Below are 13,222 nucleotides of genomic sequence, written 5' to 3'. Positions count from 1 at the left end.
GTTACTTCCTACAAGAGCCAATTCGTAATATTCCAAGAATAATTTAGGCATCACTCATATTTTACTGTTTATAACCCTGAATTTATCACTGCAGTATAGTGCTAGTAAAATGGGCAGTTTCTAAGTGGAAAGGGACATCTGAATTTCCTAAAAGCGTGGCCTACTTTATTACTATAATTATCTATTACATTAGTTGGGATGTGCAATGCACATTTGTGCAGTGTAGTTGGATTTTCAATCAACTATTGGTTATTGGAGATATCTTTGGAGATACAAAAATCTTGGAGATATAAAAATATCTTCAATATTGGAGATAGTTTTATCTCCAAACAAAACTTTTATCTTTTTTTCATTTGTTTTATGCATATTGAGCACTAAACACCTGGGATGCTGAGGCTGCTTCTTTCCAACTCCCCTATGCTTTCTCCTCAGAAATATCTACAGAATTTCCACTTCTGAAGAGAGAGAGAAGGGCTTGGAGGCATTTTCTATGTGATGTTTTATTTTGTCCTCCTGTTTCTTCTCCCTTCCACCTTCCTGAATAAAGTGATCAGCTGTAGCTACAGGATGGGTGGAGAGAAAATAAAAATGTTCATTTACTTCTTCTGTTGGTTTGCAGATGACTATATTGTCATTGCCTCCCTTTCTATATATATATGTACACCCCATTCTTGCTGTGGAAGCAACAACTTGCTTATCTATCAAATAATTAGTCATAGAGCATTAGAGAATGCCATGTAGAAAGTTACAGAAAAATGAAGTTCTATAGTTTAGCCAACATTTATGAGACATCCATATATCAATGGATTATGATGCTTTTTAAATGCTTTTTTAAAATATGAATATTGTTTCATACAGAGATTCCAAATAAAGAAATGGAACTGAAAATTCCAATGATCCTTCCTCTTATGTTTTGTGTGTTGCTAATATTCCAAATAAAGTGTTCTATCTCTCATTCCAGAATATTATTAAAATTCTAAAATAATTTTCTAATTTACAAGGAATTGTCATATCACAACATATCATTCAACTGAAACAGAATTCAAAAATCACTTGCTTTTATTTAGAAGGGAATAATTTATGCAACTTGGTTTTATTGGGAACATGTTATTTCTTTTAGGAGGATATTCAAAGTCAATATTTATGCCTGTGGTCACATATTAAGGATCTACATTCCCTTTGTTTATTTTTATCTAACTTCTGCATTTTAAGTAATGTTTAAAAATGATATACTTCTATATTGCAACAAGTAATAAGTGTTAATAAAAATACATTTATCTATCTTCAGTACTGTAATTTAAAACAAAACCATCTAAATATTATAAAATTCAATACAGTGGTTTTAGGACATAAAGAGGACATTCCCTATACATGAATGATTCTTAAAACTGCAAAAAGGGATATGATTTAATATGTTAGCTAAAAACTTTACATGTTTCTCTCAGATAGAAATGTATATATGAGGATAGTATGGATTCCAGACTGTAGTTTGAAAGAAAGCAATAGTGAAAATGAATTCCATGCCAGTAGACACTTTAAAAACTAGATTTAGCAGCAGTCACATTAGCTTAGATAATGGGAGAATTTTTCTTCATTGAAAATGCTCTGTGTCGCTTAGGAAGAACTTACTGAGGCAGCCTGCCATCTAGCTTTTTCACAGAAAAACAGGCTTACAGACTGCAGATGAGAGAGTCTGGAGCAGAGACAGTTTTAACTTAGCCATTCCTAATTTATCTCAAGCGTATTCAATTCATCTTCACTGCTCTATGCACACAGGAACACCAGATTGTCGTCCCTAGGGAACAGAATGCAACCGGAGATCTAGAGAGCTGTCACATTCCAAGAAATATTTAAATTGTGCTGATTTTCTTCTGGAGAACTGAGCCCAGGGAATGAAACTCTCCATCAAGTCATAGCTTTGCGGGCAATAGATCAGAGGATATTGCCAGTTTTCTAATGGATTGTTGTTATCGGGCAGGTTTTCTCTGAAGGTACGTAGTTATTTTCTCAATTCATTACCCTTTTCCTGTTTATCAGGTAATGATCTAATGAGCTGGGGAGCCAAACCTGTGAAAAAGAGAAAGATCTTAGTCTGTATTGACTAAAGAATGACACTTTATGGCTGCATGTTTATAGGTGAATTATCTGATTCCTGTACTAAAGATTAGTAGGGTATAGTTTGAATTGCATTATCAGCAAAAACAGGCAAAACAAAAACAAACCGTGCTGCAGGCTTCATTATCATAAGTTCATATGAATTCTCTTGAGGATTTTCTTTTATAGCTGCACTATATAATAAAGGGGAATAAGACTTTGGAAACTTACTTAACCTTATACATGTTTTATTCTTTTTACATAATCATGATATTTTATCCATGTATTCCAAAATACAAAACTTTGTCTCAAATGCTGCTATTGGTTTTGATGTTGTGGATGCTTATGACATTTGAATATATGAATGACAAGAGTATTTAAAGAAACTCTAGCAGAAGTATTCCTGAGAATATTATATCAGTGTACTTTGTTGACTTTCAGCTCTATATTTTTGAGTTTGGAATCATCATACTAAGATAAATTGCTTTAATTTTAGTTAAATACACATACTATAAAGATTTATTATCCAACTTTGTTCTGTGAAGTGAAAGCCTCAATACATTTATAGAAAACATGAAACTAGCAGAGTAAAATTTTAAAAGCTGACAAACTTCTGAATGTTTATTAAACTAATAAAAATAGAGAAAACCTTATCCTAAACTAGAATCTAACTGTGAAATATTAAAACAGAAAGGGGTGACTTCCATGCATGGTTCCTGAAAGTTAAGAATGTATTTGTAGGGGGTTGTTCTATGTCAGAGTGGGTGGGAATGTAAGACAGAAAGTAAGCACGTAGTAATGACAGTGAGTTTATGAAAACTGAAGAAATATTTTAAAATATTGTATGAGGGCTTTTGACGCATCTAAGTGATTTATTATTGTGTGAATTCACTCAGTGAGACCTACTGTGGCTTTGATATTTTTCCATGTCAGGAATGACTATTAGGGTAGGTAGAGTAGCAGTGCATGTGACCTGCAGCATAGGATTTGTGGACTGTTGCACAGACTTCGTGGACCCATCAATGGGTTAATCACAGACTTGAGAGGAAATGGTGGCTGAACTTCAGGAAAGCACTTGTTAAATGTGTTCTAATTTCTTTGGAGCATTCCAGAGACTATTAGAAGCTTAAAGGAAACAGAGAAGGAATGAGTCACCCAAATAGCAACTTTAAGTTCATTCTCTCTTATCCTCAGAGGGATTGTAAAAAGCCAAAAGTGGAAATGAAAAAGGAGATAGAGTCCTCAAAGAGTATGTTTAAGTGCTTCTTTTTTCATTAATCTTCCAAGAATTGAGAAATAGGGGCTTAAATTAAGGTTTCCCTATGGATTGCTCCATTTTACAAGTTTTCTCTCTCTTTTATGGAACATTTTTTCTCCACTCACTTAAGAAAAAAAAGTGAGCTTGCTTCCAGCCTGATTTCTGCCCAATAGCTTGTATCTCTAATTTAAATTTCCAGAAATGTGCTCTCTGAAACTGCATACACTTCGGAGTCTCATTTTCATCATTCACTGAGTTTTGTATGCCAAAGGATAATGTAATTTAACATTTTTTAACATTCTTTTAAAATTATTATCACAATTAGCATTTCTGAAAATCTCAGACTGTGTGCAAAAGAGGGCATAAGTAAGGGAAAAATATAAGGGAACATACTTTATGTTCTTTTAGAGTAAGATAATACCAATAAATAATGAAATATATTCACTTCATGTTTGAGTATGGGGCAGAAATGACAACAGCTTAGAAATATATCCCTTAATTTACATTTTAGATGTTAGATGAATATAACAAATCTGAAAATAAGGAGGAGGAGTTTCATTTTTCAGATTGGAATTTTTTTGTTTTGTTTTAACCTCCTGTTAACTTTTTCTACTGCAACATGTTAAGGTCTTTTACCTCCCTAGAGGGTTCATTCACTTATTCGGCTATCTAAATCTGCTCATCTTCCAGGTCTAGTGCTAAAATTTGTTTTTTATTTCATCTTATGATGAGTTAATTGTAAAATATATTGCCATAATTTCATTTTATTAGCTGCTGTTAAATATTTAATATTTATTGAGTGCCCATGAAATGTTTGGTGCTTAAAAGCATATGTAGAAAGAAAATACATACTGATATTTCTCACAAATCAGCCAGTTTATTAATATTCAAGATTTCTAATTGGTGCCCACAGAGGAAAGCAATTACACCTGACTCTTTAGTAGCTACTTATATGCGTGTAAGGCATGGACAGTCCTATATTCAGTCAATAATTTTCATCCACCTTTACTGAAGATTCCAGACTAGTCATCCAGATGTTTTCAAATTCTCCCTTAACTCTGTTTTATATGTTAAAGTGTCACTGAAGACAGAACACTGAATTGTAGGTAAGACAAACTAGGTTTAAATCTGTTAAGCAAATCTGTGTAGGTTAATCATCTCCTCCATACCTCTGTCTCATCGGTGGTATAATGGTGTCTACTTTTTAGATTCTTGCGGGTAGTAAAGATCAGGCACATTAAGTAACAAACACAGAGTTTGTGCACAACATATGCTTGATAAACAGTACCTGTTTTTATTATAATTTCACATACAGAATGTTCCATTTGAAATCAGTGTGACTCTTTCTTCAATGATGTGTGTATATGCATATGTTCATTTGTTATACAGTTTTAGTAATCAAAATAATGCATTGGTTATGTGGTTATTACTTGGCACTAAAGTTCTCTATAAAGTTGCTAAAGCAAAATTACTAAATTCAAGATTAGTTTGAGAAATTAGTTGGCATATTCCCCATGGCTTTCAAATTGCTAAATAAATCATGATTTACTGGAGAAAAAAGATAGAACTATATCTCATTTTCCCACTTTTCCCTTGTCCCAAAAGATATGGAAATAGAAGACAAAACACTAAATCCTCTTGCTCATTTTAATGTGCCCTTTGCCCCTTTCATTTGCATTTACTTTGCTATAATGACTTGTCTAGTGAGATGGCCTCAAATTCCAACTGCATATGGTAGTTCAAGCATGCAAATCCACCCCTCATGGAACAAATATATGAAAACTTTTATTAAAATAAAAGATAGCTTTTGCTTTGAAAAAATGCTAAACAATTTTTAATGAGAGTGAAAATGTTAAAATGCAAATATTAAATCCAGCCAGATGTTGACCTTAACTGTGAGTCTGAATCTTTACAAAAATAGGATGCAAATCCAAGCTAGAAGCTGTTTTCTTTAGGTGACAAGACTGCTGAAAAATCCTGAGTCTGAATTTCTCAGATACATTTCATATTGAATTAAGCATGTACAGAAAGCCTACTTTAATATCCTAAATTATATAGAGAGGAAAATTAAGCATAATATAAATTGGTCTTATATATCTGTATATATCTGGATTTGTATTGGAATTTGGAAATAGATGTATAAAAGTCTTCTTATAAAAAGGAACCACCAAGTAATTATTTTCAAAGTGCATGACAACATTCTAACTAGATCAAAATGTGGATGCAAAAGCAAGTACCTGCTGAGAAACTATTCTTCTTTTTTTGTTTTTTGGTCAGGGTCTGTTGTACCAATCCTGTTTTATATCTGTGAATTTACTTGTCAGTAAGGAGAAGGTGAAGGTTTGGGTATCTGACTTCGTTTTCCAGATGACCCTTGAAGTTCTATTGTTTTCATTGTCAATTTCAGATATTTTGGCCCAGTACTTAAAGGAGATTAGAATCTATATTCTAATTTCAACTCAGTTTTCTAATTTCTAATGCATGTGTGTAAGAATAATAATAATGGTCACATGGTGGTGTAGAATACATGACAATATTGTAAAATAGTATTACAGGGACTTGTTCATAAGTACAGAGTTGATCCTCAAACAACACGAATTTGAACTACACAGGTCCACTTATATGTAGATCTATTTTTATTAGTAAATACTACCGTACTACATGATCCATGGTTTGTTAAATCCAAGAAAGTGGAACTGAAGATATGAAGGAAACTTCCTCCATGTATATGGGAGGCTTCACTGTAAGTTATATGCATATTTTTTATTGCTTTGAGGGCTGGTATTCCTAGGCCCCAAGTTTTTCAAGGGTCAACTATGCTAATAAATGGTAATAAGTATTACTGTTTCTCTTATGACATCACCATCTGCACACCCACTCCTGATATTGGGTTTCCAGTTATTCAGTTAGGTTATCAGGCTACCTTTGGTGGGGGAGGGGTCCCAGGGGGAAGGTCCCAAATTCATGTTCACCTACATATTTCTCCTACATCTAGCTTCCTCCGAGTAAATATTCTTGTTTACTAATCCCTACTCCTTTGACCTAACCTTAAAAAGCTTAGCCACAGTCCCTTGAGATGTTTTTTTCCTAGTAAATTCGTAAGCTTAGTAATTCTCTCCTGATGTCTATTTTGTATAAAGGAAGCAGAAAGAAAACATGGTTGTCTTGTGGCAGATACAACTACCACAGGCTTCTAGAGTGGAGGCTTTCTTCTATGAAAGGTGTACTAATAAGAATTATCAGCTGAATTATCTCTCCCTAAAATTCATAATGGCAACCCATTCCAGTATTCTTGCCTGGAGAATTTCATGGGCAGGGGAGCCTGGCAGGCTGAAGTCCATGGGTTCAAAAAGGTCAAACACGACTGAGAGACTTTCAAAATTCATAAGCTTACTGGGAGTTATTCCAGTACCTTGTAATGTGGCTACATATGGAGATAGAATTTTTTAGAGATATAATTAAGTTAACGTCAGGTCACTAGGGTGATTCCTAATCAAATATGACAGGTGTCTCAATAAGAAGAGGAAATTTGGGCATAGATTCACACAAGACACTGGGAAAAGATGGCTATCTATAAGCCAAGGAGAGAAGCCCTGGAAGAAATCAACCCCCCTGAAACTTGATCTCAACTTCTATCTTATAATTGTGAGAGAAAAAACTACTCTGTTCCTTTAGCCACCCAGTCTGTGGTGTATGGTACTTTGTTATGGCAACCCTAGTAAATTAATACAGGTAAACATGTTAGGGGAGAAGGCAATGGCACCCCACTCCAGTACTCTTGCCTGGCAAATCCCATGGACAGAGGAGCCTGGTGGGCTGCAGTCCATGGGGTCGCTAGGAGTCGGACACGACTGAGCGACTTCACTTTCACTTTTCACTTTCATGCATTGGAGAAGGAAATGGCAACCCACTCCAGTGTTCTTGCCTGGAGAATCCCAGGGAGTGGGGAGCCTGGTGGGCTGCCGTCTATGGGGTCGCACAGAATCGGACACGACTGAAGTGACCTAGCAGTAGCAGTAGCAAACATGTTAGACTTTGTGGACCCCATGAAGTTTCTGTCATATATCCTTCCTTTTCCTCCTTCCCTTCTCCCTATTCATGCTTTAAAAATGTAATGCAAAACAGAGAACCAATAAAAACAAATGTTCTTAGGGGCCATATTTGTCCATAAGCACAGTTTCCCAACCCTTTTTCTAGAAAACAAGAGATCTTTCAAAGCCTTCCAAAGTTTGGGCAAAAGATAGTCCTAACTTCCATGTTCTTGCATGTGATAGTTTACAGGGCATCACTGATTTTTAGCCTAAAAATGTACCTTGGCCCTTTCCTTCTGCTAAAATTCTTCCAAATACCTCAAGTTAATGAAAAAGTATTTTGATTATAGTATTTTACCTTCACTCTGAAATGGCCCTTTCAAGTCCTAGTGGTAGAACAGCATCTGAAAAATATATATATAATAATAATAGCAGTTTGCACTTGTTGAGTACATCTGTAAGCTATTCTAAACACTTAACATACATTTTTTCATGATTATCCTACCAACAATCTTGCAAAGTAACTGCTGTTATAATCATTTTACAGATAAGGAAATTGGAACACATACAGAAGAAACAACTGCCATGGGTATTTAGCATAAATAACTTAGATGACTTGTAAATGTTTGGATATAGGATCTGTGGCCCAGAGTCTGTCATGTAACCACTCTACCATGATGGCTCTCAGATTATGGCAGAGTTTCATGTTTACTCTAGAAACAGCTATGAAAATGTTGGGAAAGTACTTATCAAGTAGCAATTCAGGTGAAAGACAGGGGGAATGATACAGTGCTTATTTTAATCCTACATTTTATGTGAATGAAGTAGGTATGGTGGTTCTCTAGTTATGTTATTTCTGTGTGTCTTTTCTTATAGACAATATGATTTAGGACTTTTTTTCTCCTTAAAATATATAGTGAGAGAGTATGGATTTAAAAAAACTAGTTTTATTGTTAGACAAATCTAAAGAACAAAATGGTACAATTTTGAAACACAGGAAATTTATATTTAATTTTGCATGTGAATATGTTAATATGCTTATTTTAGTAATCCCTGTTAGATGCAGAAATCCATGAAAAACTAAACTGACAAACGGTTATACATGCTCCATTATTTCTGGTTATTTTAACAGTATCAACAGGTAGTAGATTTGAATGTGTTTGTATAAGAACCTGTTTGAGTGAAAACTTTGCCAGGTGGCAATTCTGCTTTAATTTTAAGAAACATATGTTGTGTACCTAGGTTGTCCTTTTTAATTTCATCAATACATGTGATATATTTTCAGTGTTTGTATAGAACTGAAATGTATTTTCTAGCCAAATTTGAATTGGTAGAACATCTTTGAAAAGAAAAGTAGGCCAGCACTCCCTTGTGATGTAAGGACAGCTGACCTACTTCATAAATTATTCTTCCATCACCCTGTTTGCACAATTGAATCCTTGTTGTTTATGTTCCTGTTCCTACTAAAGAAATGTAATCATAATTAAGTGGAAGGCTGTCAGTCACATGCCAAAGTGAATCAATGTTAAAAAAAAAAAAAGCTATTTCCAGCTTTTAGCTATAATTTCTAGTAATTAAAGTATAGGTTTCTTTACATGAAGAACATTAATAAAACACTTATTGTTTAAGAGTTTATTATAATAGGCCCTGTTATTTTAGGCTCTGGTAGATTCCTAGTTATTGTAGAGCAAACCTAAAATAAAATGCCTTCACATATTTTCAATGGGACTGGTGGATAACTGTGGCCCCTCTCTTTTTTTTAAATTATTTTTAAGTATGCATTTATATTTAGTCTCTCTAAAAATTGTTTTATTTATCTTTAAGAAGTATGTGAGTAGACACGTGAATATATGTATGAAGGTATTTGTGTGCATGTCTGTGATTGTCATGTTTATCTGCATTTTTTTAAATGGAGCTCTCCATAGAAGACTTGAAATACAGATCTTTAGTTCAAAGCAATATATTGAAAAGCATCTTCTCACCAGTAAGTGGACCCTGAAATATATAGAAATTAGAGCAATAAATCCCACCCTGGATTACTTTACAACTCTCTACCACCCTGCTTTTACTTAAAGTTACTCCTTACAAAAAATCCATGTGTTATAAAATATCATGCCAGGGATTTGTTTTCTCCCTTGGATTATGCCCTTGAGGTCAAAGTGGGGAATATTCTAGGAAAATGAAGTCTTTAGGAGAATTGGTGGAATTTATCTGAAGAAATGAAGATTAACACTGAAAAGAAAATAATTATTTCTAGGTTGTCAGTGGGGATAGGGATGGGCTAGATCTTGAGAATAATGTTGGGAACTGGGATACACATAACAGAAATTCTCTGAAGAGTTTATCTTATTATGTAATCTCATTTGCAAATGAGAACAGTTGTATTTATCTTTAGCTGCAAGTCTTGTTTTCCTTTTGTGACCCCTAATAGCTATCTCTAAACCTTTGGTAAATGCCCATATAGACCACAGGGTATAGACTAAATCTACACTAAGAGAAAAACCTTAATTTGCCCATAGCTACATACAGACAACAAGGAGATCAAACCAGTCAGTCTTAAAGGAAATCAACCCTGGATACACACTGGCAGAACTGATGCCAAAGCTGATTCTCCAGTGTTTTAGTCACCCAAGGTGAACAGCTGACTCACTGGAAAAGTCCCTGTTCCTGGCAAAGACTGAGAGCAGAAGAAGCAGAGGGATGAGATGGCTGGATAGCATCACCGATACAATGGACGTGAACTTGGTCAACTTCAGGAGATGGTGAGAGACAGAGAAGCCTGGCGTGCTGCAGTCCGTGAGGTCACAAAGAGTCCAACACTACTGGGCAACTGAACAACAGCAACAAGGATAGATAGACACATACCTACAAAGCAATATGCACAGTCCAACAGATTGGCAAATAGGAACAGGCTGACAGACAAAGACAGATTGACAGTAAGAGCTGACAATGAGACAGGGATAGTAGACCAATATAAGGAACAGGCAAACAGCCAGCCAGCCAGAAACATACCACAGTGGGAATTGGCTGAATAGATGGGAAGGTAAGCACAGACTGGCAGATACAGACACAGAGATATCAAACAGACAAAAGTCTGAGGCTCAGACCCATGTCTAACATGGACAGGTAGGTCTGGCCACTGAAAGGCATAGATGTAAATGTAGTTGTTGGTGTATAGAGACACTGTATACTAGAATGCTGCCTTTACATTCATGAGGCAAAATTCAAGAATAAGCCATTTTTATTGCTTATTAAAGGACATTTTTGAATCATATTCATCTATGCATTTTTCCCACTACAGAGATGAATCATAGATACATAGGTGAACTGTTTGTCATTCCCTTTATCTGATATTTCTTTCTTTGGGTAAGAGAAACAAACAAAAATAGTCAAGTTATTTTGAGATTCCTGTTGAAAGGTTACCTTAAGCTCTTTTCAAGCTCTGTAATATAATAGACAAGTCAGAATTCAGATTAGGAAATGATCAATTTTCTTTCTCTAGAGGAAGTGACAACAATTATAACAAACAAAAGAATAAAACACTTGTGCCTGAAAAACATTATTAATGTCAAGCAATTATTTTAGCCTCAGTCTTTTGCTTTGGGTCACTGAAATTACTTCTAAATTATAAATGCACTTGATAATTTTTGCAGCAATAAATTGAGAAAAGAAATATAATGCTTCCATGATTGAATGGAATGATAATAGCTTGAATGAACATGTGTCGACCTTTTAAAGTTTTGTAGAAATTTTTGATTATCACTTTATAATTAACTGTAGATTTATTTGAAATATTAATAGCTACTCAATTGTTCAAAATATTTTAAAATTGTAAGAATGTTTAAAGAATGGCAGAGTCTACTAATTATTTAGCAGTATCTTTTAGAGTCTTGGAAGTATATATATACATATATATATGGACTATATATTTAAATGCATGTGTTAGAATATTATTGTTAAATAAATACCTTGTATGCAATATCTTGCTCATATTTGTAACTATTCTTTAGTTTCAGTGGTAGGTGGGCATAATAAATTATTGAAAGGTTAAATAATCATTTATATTTTTTTAAAACTACCATTGTGCACCACATCTGGTACTTTACAAGTTAATACAAACAAAGTTGAGATTTGTGTTTTCCTATGAGGTTGCTTTTGGTGAGGAGGTATATTCCTTTTTACTTTAATCTCTGAAAAGCACACATGGTTATATGATAAAACCATTTTAAACATCTTTATTGAGGTATAATTTATATACCTCCAAGCCAGGCTTCAACAGTACATAAACCGTGAACTTCCAGATGTTCAAGCTGATTTTAGAAAAGGCAGAGGAACAAGAGATCAAATTGCCAGTATCCACTGGATCATCAAAAAAGCAAGAGAGTTCCAGAAAAACATCTATTTCTGCTTTATTGACTATTCCAAAGCCTTTGGCTGTGCAGATAACAACAAACTATGGAAAATTCTGAAAGAGATGGGAAAGAGACTACCTGACCTGCCTCTTGAGAAATCTGTTTGCATGTCAGGAAGCAACAGTTAGAACTGGACATGGAACATCAGACTGGTTCCAAATCAGGAAAGGAGTACGTCAAGGCTGTATTTTGTCACCCTGCTTATTTAACTTATATGCAGACTACATCATGAGAAATGCTGGGCCGGATGAAGCACGAGCTGGAATCAAGATTTCAGGGAGAAATATCAATATCTTCATATGCAGATGACACCACCCTTATGGAAGAAAGTGAAGAGGAGCTAAAGAGCCTCTTGATGAAAGTAAAAGAGGAGAATGGAAAAAGTTGGCTTAAAACTCAACATTCAGAAAACTAAGATCATGCATCCAGTCCCATCTCTTCATGGCAAATAGATGGGGAAACAATGGAAACTCAGAAGCTTTTCTTGGGCTCCAAAATCACTGCAGATGGTGACTGCAACCATGAAATTAAAAGATGCTTGCTCCTTGGAAGAAAAGCCATGACCAACCTAGACAGCATATTAAAAAGCAGAGACATTATTTTGCTGGCAGTACTCCATCTAGTCAAATCTAAGGTTTTTCCAGTAGTCATGTATGGATGTGAGAGTTGGACTATAAAGAATGCTGAGCACTGAGGAACTGATAGTTTTGAACTGTGGTGGTATTGAAGACTCTTGAGATTCCCCTGGACTGCAAGGAGATCCAACCAATCCATCCTAATCAGTCTTTAATATCCAGTGCAAGGACTGATGCTGAAGCTGAAACATCCAATCCTTTGGCCACCTGATGCGAAGAACTGGAGAGCCCCTTGATAAAAGTGAAAGAGGAGAGTAGAAAGAGTTGGCTAAAAACTCAACATTCAGAAAACTAAGATCATGCATCCAGTCCCATCACTTCATGGCAAATAGAGATGGAAACAGTGCAGACATTATTTTTTTGGACTCCAAAATCACTGCAGATGGTGATTGCAGTCATGAAATTAAAAGACACTTACTCCTTGGCAGGAAAGTTATGACCAACCTAGACAGCATATTAAAAAGCAGAGACATTACTTTGCCAACAAAGGTCCATCTAGTCAAGGCTATGGTTTTTCCAGTAGTCATGTATGGGTGTGAGAATTGGACTGTAAAGAAAGTTGAGCACTGAAGAATTGATGCTTTTGAACTGTGGTGTTGGTGAAGACTCTTGAGAGTCCCTTGGACTGCAAGGCAATCCAACCTGTCCATCCTCAAGGAGATCAGTCCTGAGTGTTCATTGGAAGGACTGATGTTGAAGCTGAAATTCCAATACTTTGGCCACCTGATGTGAAGAGCTAACTCCTTTGAAAAGACCCTGATGCTGGGAAAGATAGAAGATGGGAGAAGAAAG

The 13,222-nt window shown here is 35.2% G+C and overlaps 1 long non-coding RNA gene across 1 annotated transcript; it reads right to left on the bottom strand.

Moving 5' to 3' along the window:
* Nucleotides 1-1,041: 1,041 nt before the first annotated feature.
* On the bottom strand, nucleotides 1,042-10,370 carry LOC133247184 (uncharacterized). Its single transcript, XR_009736299.1, has 3 exons — nucleotides 9,968-10,370; nucleotides 7,742-7,787; nucleotides 1,042-2,067 (listed from the first exon to the last, which is right to left on the bottom strand). It is a non-coding gene; the product is annotated as an uncharacterized LOC133247184 (long non-coding RNA).
* Between the last annotated feature and the right edge of the window lie 2,852 nt (nucleotides 10,371-13,222).

The sequence above is a fragment of the Bos javanicus genome, chromosome 5 (genome assembly GCF_032452875.1).
Source record: "Bos javanicus breed banteng chromosome 5, ARS-OSU_banteng_1.0, whole genome shotgun sequence".
NCBI lineage: Eukaryota > Metazoa > Chordata > Mammalia > Artiodactyla > Bovidae > Bos > Bos javanicus.
Note: the sequence above shows the minus strand (reverse complement) of the source record. Positions and strands in the feature narration are given on the sequence as shown.